We start from the raw sequence: 11841 nt of genomic DNA, 5'->3' as shown, positions 1-11841 counted from the left end.
GTGGAGGGATGATCCTCAAGGCTAGAGAAATACAAGGGGCAGCCTCTGGCTTTTGCTAGAGTCATATTTCTTGAGAATTGACTGTACTGAGCACTCGGGAGAGTACAAACAACAAACACATTCCCTGCCCATAGAGCTCACGGTCTAGAAGGGGGGAGGACCGGACAGACATTCATTTACATACACAAATCATTAAAGACATAAATAAATTACAGATAAATAGATTGATAGATAGACATACACACACAGGCTGTGGGGATGGGACGAAGAATGAATAAAGAGCGTAAGTCAGGGTGACGCATAAGGGAGCGGAAGAAGAGGGCTTAGGTTAGGCTTTTTTGTGGAGATGTGTCTTCGGTAAGGCTTTGAAGTGGTGGAGAGCAATTATCAGTCTGATGGGGGAAGGAGGATATGTGGAATAGGTCGGCGGGGAGATAGGTGAGATCGAGAGGGTTGGCATTAGAGGAACAAAGTGTGTTGGTTGGGTTGTACTTGGAGAATAGCGACGTGACATAGCAGTAGTGAGTTTTTGTCTGTTGCAGAGGTGGATGGTCAACCGCTGGAGTTTTCTGAACAGCGGGGAAACTTGGTGTGAACATTTTTGTAAGAAAACCATGCGGGTAGCATACCGGAGTATAGCCTGGACGGGAGGCCAACGAGGAGGCTGATGTGATCGTTGAGGCGGATAGGATGAGTGCTTGCATTAATGCGGTAGCAGTTTGAATGGAGAACTAGGGGCACATTTTAGCAATGGATAGAGACCGTAAAGAGAGTACAGTACTCTCTGTAGAGAAAGTAATCGCTAGTCAGAGTCTTCCCTCTCCCATTCCACCCCAAACCATGGACGGCAGGGACTTGAGGCCGTGCAATTTCCCACCGCGTATCAGAGCCGTTAGAACAAGCGACTCCGGGGACCCGCCGCCGAGGCCTCTCCCGGCGACACGGTACCAGACCCCGGAGCATCGGTCCGACGAAGGTGGGGGACGAGCGGAGCCGCTCCGCCGGTCCTGGCCGACGTGCATCCGAAACCTCGGCGGGAACGCGTCGATCTGTGATCCCCAGGTTTGCCTCGCTCGGCCTGCCCTCCGTCCTCAGGCGAGAACCGCCTCTGAATCGCCGGATGCAGACGTCTCCGCGACAGCCGGGGGCCTCCAAGCTGGGGAGAGAAGGGTAGGGGTTTCAGGTGACTTTTTTTCTTAGCAAGCATTCAATTCTCTCGCCTACCAAAAACCTTGATGCCGTGAGAGGGCAGGTCTCCAAGATTGGGCACGTTTGAAAACAGTGGATAAGGAATTAATTTGGCACAGAAGTTCTACTGGAGATACGTGCTCAGAAAGCGGTAGAAAGTGGATCACGAGTGTTCAGACAGTGCAAAGGAAGGGAAATCAAAGGCAAAATTGGAAGGACCGATTTTGAAATCTTGGAAGAGGTGAGATAGCTGGGAAGGTGAGGAGTGGGGAGTTAGGCATGGGAGTCCATGAGGGAGGGGAGGCATTGCTGCTGAGGGGAAGAGAGAGCCATTTAAATGCATTCTCACTGGCTAGGTGATCCTTGAGGGGTTCCTAGTGCCTGGATTCTCCACCACAGCCCTCCGTGGCATGAGGGGTCTGATGGTGCTCCTGCGAGTTGAGAAGGAAATGGCAGGAGATTCAAACATTGCAGCTTCTCCAAAAGAGAACTTCCTCCACGCCCCACCCTCTCAAATCACCTATTGTTCAACAGGCAGGAGAGGAGTCCTTCTTGAGGATCTGGAATATGTGTAGGGTGACTCTGAAGGCGGGACCCGGATCCCTCCATAGAGTTCAAGGCCCCGGATCTTCAGTCCCCTGACCATATCTGACGGAGCCAGTGCCCCGCATGGAGCCCCACACCCCGCTTCCCAAACCGGCTTCCGTTTCCACAGTGGTGTCCGCTTCCTCGTTCTTCTATTCCCCCACCCGGCTAACCCGCTCCACCGTCATTCACGCATGCATAAAACCAGTGCCTTCCCTACGTGGTAGCAGTACAGCCCATGGCTCCAACTCAATTGCAGGGCAAGGCTTAGAATTCACCTGACTGTCCAAACGGTGGAGGAATGCTCCTGAAGCCTGGGGAAAGGCATTAGGTGGCCTCTGCAGAGAGTGTAATTGCTAGTCCAAGTTTTCCCACCCCAAACTGTGCACTGCCAAGCCTTGAGGCTGTGGGACTTCCTACCGGGACCCAGAACCACCTGGACACGCAACTTGGGGGGACTCACCGCCGAGGTCTCGTCGGGCAAAACGGTACGCGACCCGGGACCGTCGGTCCGAGTTATCACCGGAGCTCGTCCGCCGGTCCCGGCCGACGTCGTTACGTTACCTCGGCGGAGGATGGCCGTGCTAGTGATGTTGAAGGTTTGTGTTCCTGACCGTGCCCTCCGTCTACGGCTGAGGACCACAGCTACATCGCCGCATACTTACATCTCTGGGAGAATCGACGCTTTCAAAGCTGGAGAGAGAAGGGTAGGGATATCAGACAGCCTGTTTAGTGGGCAAATATTCCATTGTCCCTCCTCCCAGGGACCCCAACACCAGAAAAGGTGACATCTACAGACACAATCAATCACACCTAAGCCGAATTCATTCAATAGTATTTACTGAGTGTTTTCTATGTGCAGAGCACTGTACTAAGCGCTTGAAATGTACAAATCAATAACAGATAAAGACAGTCCCTGCCCTTTGACGGGTTTACAGTCTCATCGACCGAATGAACGAAAAACTCCACCCTACTAATACCTGTTAGTCCAGGAGGAGCTTGTACGCCAGGGACTTCAGGTACAACCCAAACTGGACCAAACTCAGTTTTGAGTACGATGCTGGCACTCCACGCACCCTGTCCGCACCAATGATACTCCATCTCCTAACTCTGCTTTTCAGAGAAGAATGGCGTAGATACACTGACAGTCCTCTGCCCGATTCTCGACAGGCTAGGCAGGTGCTTTCTCCAGGGCCTTGGAGTGTACTGGCTGACCCTGCCAACACGATGGTGAGTGAAGAGAAATTGGACCCAACTCGAGAATTAAGGGCCCCAGATCTTCTCTGGCCTTAAGGCGGACAAAACCCGTTCGCCGCAAAGAGCCCCAGGCCCAGTTCCTTAACCTGCCTCCATACCAAGAGTGGTAGCCTTCTCCTAACTATCCTTCCCCATTTGCTAGCCCCATTATTCTCTACTACACCCTCTCTCTCTCTCACACACACACACACTCATCCAGACACACAATATCTCCTTTCCTTTGTGGTGGCAACATGGTCCCCACAGTTCAATCCCTCACTGGTGGGACAAGTCAGGGCATTGACTCGACTGTGCCCACACTGCAAAGGGGTTGGTACCCAAGGCCAGGATGATGCATTCTCTCTGGAGAGAAATAGCTGGTCAGATTCCTTCCTTGGCCACCCTACCCCAAAGGATGCATTATGGGCCCCTTTCCGTGTCTGTACCAGCAACACATGGAGGTGGCAAGGGAATGGAAAAATCTTGAGAGACACCCCCAGACCTCCTCTGGGTGCCAGGAGCAGCTGTTAGTGGAGCTTCTCCACCAGTCCTGGCTGAAAACCATCTGGGGTTGAGGAAACTGGCCTTGAATCCGTGAGCCTGAACATCCCGGTTTCCCCGTACTGCCCTTGGAGATCCTCATCTGCTGCCAAACACTTCAGTCTCCAGGAGAATGAGTTCTCACACCTGCAGATGGAGAGATAGGAGATTGCAATCTGTATTTTGTGTGTGTGTGTAGGGGGGTGGGGGGAAGTGGGGTTTGGGCAAGGGGAAAAATACTCTCCCCCCCACCCCCCAAAACACTGACGACCATAGTTAAGCGGACTACAATACTCTGCCCTATTAATCATTAGCTGCCCCCTCCCCAGAAGGCCAGCAGGGCCTCATTCTTCAGGGCCTGGAGGTCCAGAACAACTATACAAGTCCATTTTAGGGTGAAGCCTGCCCGCTCCATTCCACCGCACCTCACTGCTGTCGATGTGGTCCCGGCCGGGAGTCGGCATGCCTCTGCTTCTGAAAGAGAAATGGAGTGGACGCATGGATGTCATCTGTCCCGCCCCTGACCCAACACTCCCAGAAGCCACTATGGGCTGGAGCAGACAGGTACCTTCTCCGGGAACCCATCTTGTACCGGTTCACCCTGCGGACGGGACTGCGGGCAAACAGGGTTTGACCCATCTCTAGAATTAAGGGCCCTGGGTCTGCTCAAGCCCATAATAAACTCACACGATCACATCCTTGTGCAGAGCCTCAATCTCTGTTCTTCTTCTTCCCTTCTCCAGGGTCTGAGGATGTGCAGGGTGACCCACATACAGGACTATGGGCACAGAGAGATTTGACCCACCTGGAGAAGTAAGGCCCCCGGTCTTCTCAGCCTCACCGGTCACTTCCAACAGAACCGGTTTCCTGCCCAGAGCCTCACCTACCAGAGCCAGCCTCCGTACCAAGATCGGCAGCCCCCGTCTCATTATTCTAGCCCCCAAACTAAGCCCATCTTTCTCTCTCTCTCTCTCTCTCTCACACACTCACACACTCACACACCCCTCCCCCCCCCCCCAAAACCAAACGTTCCCTTTGTGGTGGCAGCGGAGCCTACAGCCCACCTTTCCAGGGTGGGGGAAATCTGAGAACTGATTTAACTGGAGCCACACTGCAAGGGGATGGTTCTCAAGGCCAGGGCGAGCCGTTGAGCAGCCTCTACTTGCCGAGTAATAGCCGGTCAGACTCTCCCTCGAGTCATCCTATGCCGAGCTGTGCATTTCAGGGGGTTGGTGCTGTGGGACTCCTGTTTGCGTCCTAGCTGATGGGTCACAGACCTGGTTGGGGGCAGGGGGGAGAGGAGGGGGAAATAGCATGTTCATGACCTGTCAAGCAGCAGTATGGTCTAGTAGAGAGAGCACAGGCCTGGGAGTCAGAAGGATCTGGGTATCAAGCCTGGCCCTGCCACTTGGCTGCTGTTTTACCTTGGACAAGTCACTTCACTTCTCTGTGCTTCAGTTACCTCTCCTGTAAAATGGGGATCAAGACTGAGAGCCCCATGTGGGACAGGGACTGTGTCCAACCCCATTTGCTTCCATCCAGCCTCATGCTTAGTACAGTGCCTGACATATAGTTAGCACTTAACAAAGGTCATTATTATTATCATCATCATCATTATGAGTGTCACAAAATCCTGAAACACAGGGCTTTGGAACAAACTTTTCTGCCTCCTTGGGTCAGGTGGAGGGTTTAGAACCTCCTTGCAGTTCTCATTTTACCTATTCTTGACCCCAAAAGGACCCTGCACCCCACATCAGCCTCACTCAAAGCATCGCCCCAAGGCTTTCAGCTGAGGAAACTAGTTGTACTCACAATGCAGTTTCCATGAACAACTGTTGCCCTTCCAGAAGCCCCACACTGTTTTGGTCTCAGCCCAGATTCCCCATTATGCTCCTCTCCACAAGTCATGGGCCACGCACAGACAGCCAAAACCTGAAATGGCAAATTAACCATTCTTGATGCTAGGTTCTCTTTCTCCCCAGGCCTTCCCCACGATCGGCACCAAGGGGCTCCTTTCTCTGAGCACCCGAGTTCTGTGCGGGGCGATGATGAAGACCGGACTGTGGACGCAGGTAGCTTCGACCCATCTATAGATTAAGGACACCGGGCCTACTCCGGCCCACGGTCGAGTCGGCTCAATCTATTCCCGATAAGGAGCCGAGATCCAGGGCCGGCCTCGGGGCTGCATGAGGGGAGGCCGCCCGTCCTCGCCCCCCAGTCTAACACCTACTTGTCACCCTCATGTGCTCCCTTTCTTTGTCCCTCCCCACCCAATCCCCACTTATATCAATGTCTGTCTCCTCCACTAGACTGTAAGCTCACTGTGGGCAGGAAATGGGTCTGTTTATTGGGATACTCTACTCTCCCAAGCCCTCTGTACAGTGCTCTGAACACAGTAAGTGCTCGATAAATACGCTGCAATGAATGAACACCACCCTCACACCTCAAAGTCAACCCCACGATGCAAACACATATCTCCAACAAACTCATCGCTTTCTGGAGGAGGCAGCAGAACGGCCCTGGCGACACAACATTTCACCTCAAGGAACTGGCATTGTTGGATTGGGGTTGAGGGATTGGTCTTAGCTCAGTCTCTGGAGAAGCCCAGGGAGCCAACTAGTCGGTGTCCACCTGCACGGTCAAGAGCCTCGTGGCTGTGGAGAACTCCAGAGGGCCGTGACGGGTGGAACAGCTGGTAGAGCTGAGGACTGTAGTTGTCTCATACTGCATATCCTTAGGTCGCTGGTTCGATTCCGGCTCGAAGGACTCTTTCTCGAGAAGCAGCGTGGCTCAGTGGAAAGAGCATGGGCTTTGGAGTCAGGGCTCATGAGTTCGAATCCCAGCTCTGCCACTTGTAGGCTGTGTGACTGTGGGCAAGTCACTTAACTTCTCTGTGCCTCAGTTCCCTCATCTGTAAAATGGGGATTAAGACTGTGAGCCCCACGAGGGACAACCTGATTCCCCTATGTCTACCCCAGCGCTTAGAACAGTGCTCGGCACATAGTAAGCGCTTAACAAATACCAACATTAACGGCGGGCGAGTGGTCCGTCGCGACCTAGTCCGTTCTTTGGGTGTCTTCCCTCGTCTCGGCTCCCCTGTGAACACAAGCGATGGTTGCTCAAATAGGAACACCCAAATGACAGGCATGGTTTTAGGGTGCACAGGGGAGGGGTCTCTACCGTGGCTACTCTGAGCCAACCAAGTAAAGACAAGTTCTTGGGGGAAGCTTCCTCTTTCTTCCAGATAGGCCTCAGGACACCTTTGCTCTCTGGGTCTCCTCTGGCCACTTGGCTAAGGAAGTGTCCACCCCAGGGGAGAGACAGATGTTTCTCTACTGACCCTGACCCTTGCACATCGGGAATGGTGGGTCCTAGCCCCAAATGACGCTTGGATTGCTTACAGATCTTTTAGGCCATCCTGCACACGACACACAGAATTTGTTAACTACTAAGTACTTAGTGGAAAGAGCATGGGCTTTGGAGTCACAGGTCATCGGTTCAAATCCCGGCTCTGCCACTTGTCAGCTGCGTGACTGTGGGCAAGTCACTTAACTTCTCCGTGCCTCAGTCACCTCATCTGTAAAATGGGGATTAAGACTGTGAGCCCCACGTGGGACAACCTGATTCCCCTGTGTCTACCCCAGCACTTAGAACAGTGCTCTGCACATAGTAAGCACTTAACAAATACCAACATTATTATTATTATTAGAAGGGTACAGTATAAGAAGGAGACACAGGCCTTGACTTTCAGGAGATTACCTTTTAGCAAGGCAAATAGGTACCCATCATATTCTAAGACCTCTTCCAACTGGCACTCTGAGTGTCAAGGTGCCATAGGGGATTAGGATTAGTGAATGCCCGGCTCTTGAAGTGCTGAGAACACTGAAGTGGCAGTTTGGGGGGGAAAAAAGGTGGAAGGATGAAAACTGAATCGAGAATCACACACTGCCTCCTGGAGAAGATGTCACCTCAGAGGATCCTTAAATACGGAAGACACTGGTCTGCCATATGAGAAGGTTGGGGAGGACTTAGAGGGTCAAAGGAAGAGTAAGCGAGAGAAGATTGAGAAATGAGAGACACAGAGAGAGAGGCACGATGAGGAGCTCACCTCAAGAGTAAACTGTGTGGGCTGAGTCGTAGGGAGAGAAGAATGAGGCTACGTATTAGGTATCTAGGGGGGACAATCTGATGTCTAAGGGAGTGGGGAGAGCATGAGAATAGAAGAGGATCCAACCATGGGGGTCACCCACAGGAAGTGTCAGAGGAAGAGCAAGAAAGAAAAGCTCAAGAAGGAAAACCAGGAGGGGGCTGCGAAGGGGAAATTGAGAGAACATAGAGTTCACGAGGGGAACATGCTGGTCCACACTGTCACATGCGGCTGAGTGGACAAGAAAGACATGATGGAGAATGAGGACTCTCTTTTAGTAGTGATAGTCTTGACTCATACTTCCTACATGAAGAGCTTGTTATGAAGCACTGGCAGCTGCCTTGGTGACAAGAAGGGAGTTGGGGCACTGGGGGTTAAAGGCAGGAATTAAAAGGCAGGTGAAAGCAATAGGCATGGGAGTCTTTCAGGGAGGGGAATCGTTCTAGCTGAGCAGAAGACAGGTTAAGTTAAATTCCTTCTCACCGGCTATGAGAGCGTCGAGGTGGTCCTCCTACATACATTCCCTCCAGCAGCACTCTGCAGCGTGAGTGGTCTGACCATGTTCCTGTAAGTCGAAAAGCAAACAGAAGGAGATGCAAACCAGTATGGTTTCTCCAAAATAAAGACATTCCCCACCCCCCTCAATCAAGTTACTTCTCAACAGGTCTGAGAGGACCACCACATATGCCCTAGCTTCTCCACTCTTCCCTCCCTCTGCCTTTGGATTCCCACAGTCCCAACCTGGGAGAGGTCTGGACTTCAAGAGCAAGAAGTTTCCAGTGCATTGGCAGACTAAACAAGAGAGTGATACGACCTGCAGTACCCAGGACCCAATCTTTCTATGTTCCCTACTAAAACTCAGGTTGGAGGCTAAAGGACACCATTCCATCACTCATTGGGATTTATTGAGCACTTACTGTGTGCAGAGGCCCGTACTGAGCGCTTGGCAAGTACAATTCAGCAGTAAAGAGAGACAATCCCTGACCAAACCGGAACAGAAAAGGGAACGTGTACACCCACACGCAGTCTGGACACTCGCCACCCCCTCCCTGCAAATCCGTCCTTTTGTGGTGGCAACGTAGTCCATAGTTTAATCTCTCACTGGTGGGAACAAGTCTGTGGATTGACTAGAGGGTGCCCACATTGCAAGTGGATGGTCCTCAAAGCCAGGGCCATGAATTGAATGGAAACCATTTCATCTGCTATCTGTGAAGTGCTTTCTGGGTGCCAGGCACCGTACTAAGCGCTGGGGTCGATACAAGCAAATCAGGTTGGACACAGTCCCTGTCCCATGAGGGGCTCACAGTCTTAATCCCCATTTAACCTATGAGGAAACTGAGGCACAGAGAAGTGAAGTGACTTGACAAAGGCCACCCAGCAGACAAGCAGTGGAGTCGGGATTAGAACCCATGACCTTCTGACTCCCAGGCCTATGCCCTATCCACTATACCATGCTGCTTCTCCATCTAACCTTCTCACTGGGCCCTCCACCTCTCCCGTTTTGCTGCCGACCGCTGGCCCACTGACCTGCAACGCCCTCCCTCCTCAAATCTGCCTGACGATTACTCTCCCCCCACCCTCCAAACCCTTACTGAAGGAACATCTCCTTCAGGAGGTCTTCCCAGACCCACTTTTCCTCATCTCCCACTCCCTTCTGCATCTCCCTGACTGGCTCCCTCTGCTCTTCCTCCTTCCCCACGGCACTTATGTATCTATCTGCAATTTTATTTCTTTATAGTGATGTCTGTTGATTTGTATAGATGTCTGCCTCCCCGCTCTAGACTGGGAGCTCCTAGTGAGCAGGGATTGTCTCTTTATTGCTTTATTGGACTTTCTCAACCGCTTAGTACAGTGCTCTACACCGAGCACAAAGCTCAATAAAAATGATTGAATGAATGAGTGGTAAGAGATGACAGACAACCTAGGTTTTTTTTCCCCCCTTTTGGTCACTCTTCTCCCCCTCCCTGCCCCAGAACACTGACCAACACAGCTAAGCTGACTGCAACCCTCTGCTCTATCAATACTTACCTGCCTCCTTCTGAGAACCTCAGTGAAGACTCATTTTCCAGGGACTGGAGGTCCAGAACACCCAGTCAATTTCTATTACTGTTGGAATGGTCTCCGACAGGAGTACGCACAACGCCGCTTCTCCGAGCAGAATGGGGTGGACACACAGATGCCACCCTGTCCTGCTCCTGAAACTACACTCCCAGAAGCCGCCACACTAGGCCCAAACCGGTCCCTTCAGTTGACCCCGCAGACAGGGCTGCGGGCACACGGACGGTTGACCCATCTAGAGAATTAAGGGCCCAGGTGGTTCTCAGTCTCTCTGTCAAGTCAAACAGAGCGGGTTCCCCACGCCGAACCTCAGCCTCCATTCGCATCAGCCTCTGTACCAAGAGTGGCAGCCCCATTTTCTTTCTCCTTACCCTAAAGCTATCCCCACTGACATACATATATAAGCACCAACACAAAAGGAAAACCATCCCTTTGTGGCGGGAACATAACCCACAGCTCCCTCTCTCAATGATGGGGCATTAGAAGAATTGATTTAACTGTGCCTACACTGCAAAGGGATAGTCCTTAAAGGTAAGGGTGATGAATAGAGCAGCCTCTGTTTGGAGCATAATAGGAGGTCAGATTCTTCCTTCGGTCATCCTACCCTGAGCTATGCACTGCTGAGGTTGGTCCTATGGGGTTCCTTCCTGTATCAGAGCCGACAGGACAGACTCGCACTCCCATTCCTGCCCCCGACCAGCTCCGAGACACGGGACTCACTGCAGAACCCTCCTTTGGTTAGGAGCTAGTAGATCCTGGGTCTGATGGAAGTGAGGTGTTACCGGAGCTACTCCACCAGTCCTGCTTGAAACCCTTCTGGAGTTGAAGAACCTGGCCTTCAAAGACAAATGTGGATGAATGAGTCTGAGGGGCCGGGATCCCCCACCCTGTCCTCCGGATGATAGGCCCAGAGAAGATATTGCTGACCGAAAGAGAAGGATTCTCCATTCTCCGGGAACTAAGGATCTGCAGTGTGACCCTGCAGACGGGACAGTGGACCCAGGAAGATTAGACCCATAAATAGAATTATGGGCTCCGGGTCTCTCCGTTTCACAGTCGAGTCCGACACAGAACCGGTTCCCTGCCAGAGCCTCAGCTTTCAGAACCAGCCTCTGTACCGAGGTTGGAAGCTCCCACCTCTCCATCTTTTCCCAAAAGCTAACCCCATCACATATTCTCACACGCCACCCCACCCCCGACCCCTTGCCTTTGAACAGCTAGTACAGGTGTTGGCTCCATTTCTGCACGGGAGTGGGTTGCAGTTCTGGGAACCTGACGCTGGGGTCCAGAACTCCACATCTTCCCACCCATACCTTGTCCTCCCCTTGACTTCCATCAAGGTAGATGGCACCACCATCCCTCCTGTCTCACAAGCCCGTAACCTAGGCATTATCCTGGACTCCTGTCTCTCAGTCAACGCACATATTAAATTCATCACTAAATCCCGTCGGTCCCACCTCCGCAACATCGCTCAAATCGGCCCTTTCCTCTCCATCCAAACTGCTACCACCTCCATATAATCACTCAGCCTATCCTTCCTGCATCAGCGTCCTTGCTGATCTCCCAGCCTCCTGCCTCTCCCAACTCCAATCCACCTTCGCGTGAAACAAAAACTCCTCACTCTTGGCTTCAAAGCTCTCCATCACCTTGCCCCCTCCTACTTCACTTCTTCTTCTCTTTCTACAGCCCACCCAGTACACGCCGCTCCTCTGCCCTTCACCGCCTCATGGTCCCTCGTTGGCGCATGTTCCGCCGTTGATCCCTGGCCCACGTCCTACTGCTGTCCTGGAATGCCCTCCCTCCTCACATCTGCCAAACTAAGTCCCTTCCCCTTTTCAAGGCCCTACGGAGAGCTCACCTCCTCCAGGAGGCCTTCCCAGACTGGGCCACCTTGGCCTCTGCTCCTCCTCCCCTCTCCATTCCCCCTTCTCCCGCCCTCTTTTCCCCTCCCCACTGCCCTGTGTATATTTGTATTTATTATTTATTACTCTATTTGGTTAATGACATGTATATAGCGATGATTCTATTTATCTTGATGATATCTACGCCAGACTCCTTGGTTTTTGTTCTTTTTGCTTTGCTGTCTG

At 52.3% G+C, this 11841-nt stretch overlaps 2 long non-coding RNA genes across 3 annotated transcripts; both read right to left on the bottom strand.

Annotated features, from left to right (window-relative positions):
• Positions 1 to 714: 714 nt before the first annotated feature.
• On the bottom strand, positions 715 to 6384 carry LOC114811238. Of its 2 annotated transcripts, XR_003758908.2 has the most exons (7): positions 6181 to 6384; positions 5362 to 5481; positions 3975 to 4023; positions 2754 to 3696; positions 2237 to 2466; positions 1538 to 1619; positions 715 to 1156 (listed from the first exon to the last, which is right to left on the bottom strand). It is a non-coding gene; the product is annotated as an uncharacterized LOC114811238 (long non-coding RNA). The 2 variants fall into 2 exon arrangements; XR_003758907.2 differs by lacking the exons at positions 5362 to 5481; positions 6181 to 6384 and adding an exon at positions 4237 to 4349.
• Positions 6385 to 6423: 39 nt separating this feature from the next.
• Positions 6424 to 10608, bottom strand: LOC114811059. Its single transcript, XR_003758743.1, has 4 exons — positions 10359 to 10608; positions 8180 to 8261; positions 6576 to 6645; positions 6424 to 6460 (listed from the first exon to the last, which is right to left on the bottom strand). It is a non-coding gene; the product is annotated as an uncharacterized LOC114811059 (long non-coding RNA).
• Between the last annotated feature and the right edge of the window lie 1233 nt (positions 10609 to 11841).

This window comes from Ornithorhynchus anatinus, chromosome 4 (genome assembly GCF_004115215.2).
Source record: "Ornithorhynchus anatinus isolate Pmale09 chromosome 4, mOrnAna1.pri.v4, whole genome shotgun sequence".
NCBI classification, from domain to species: domain Eukaryota; kingdom Metazoa; phylum Chordata; class Mammalia; order Monotremata; family Ornithorhynchidae; genus Ornithorhynchus; species Ornithorhynchus anatinus.
Note: the sequence above shows the minus strand (reverse complement) of the source record. Positions and strands in the feature narration are given on the sequence as shown.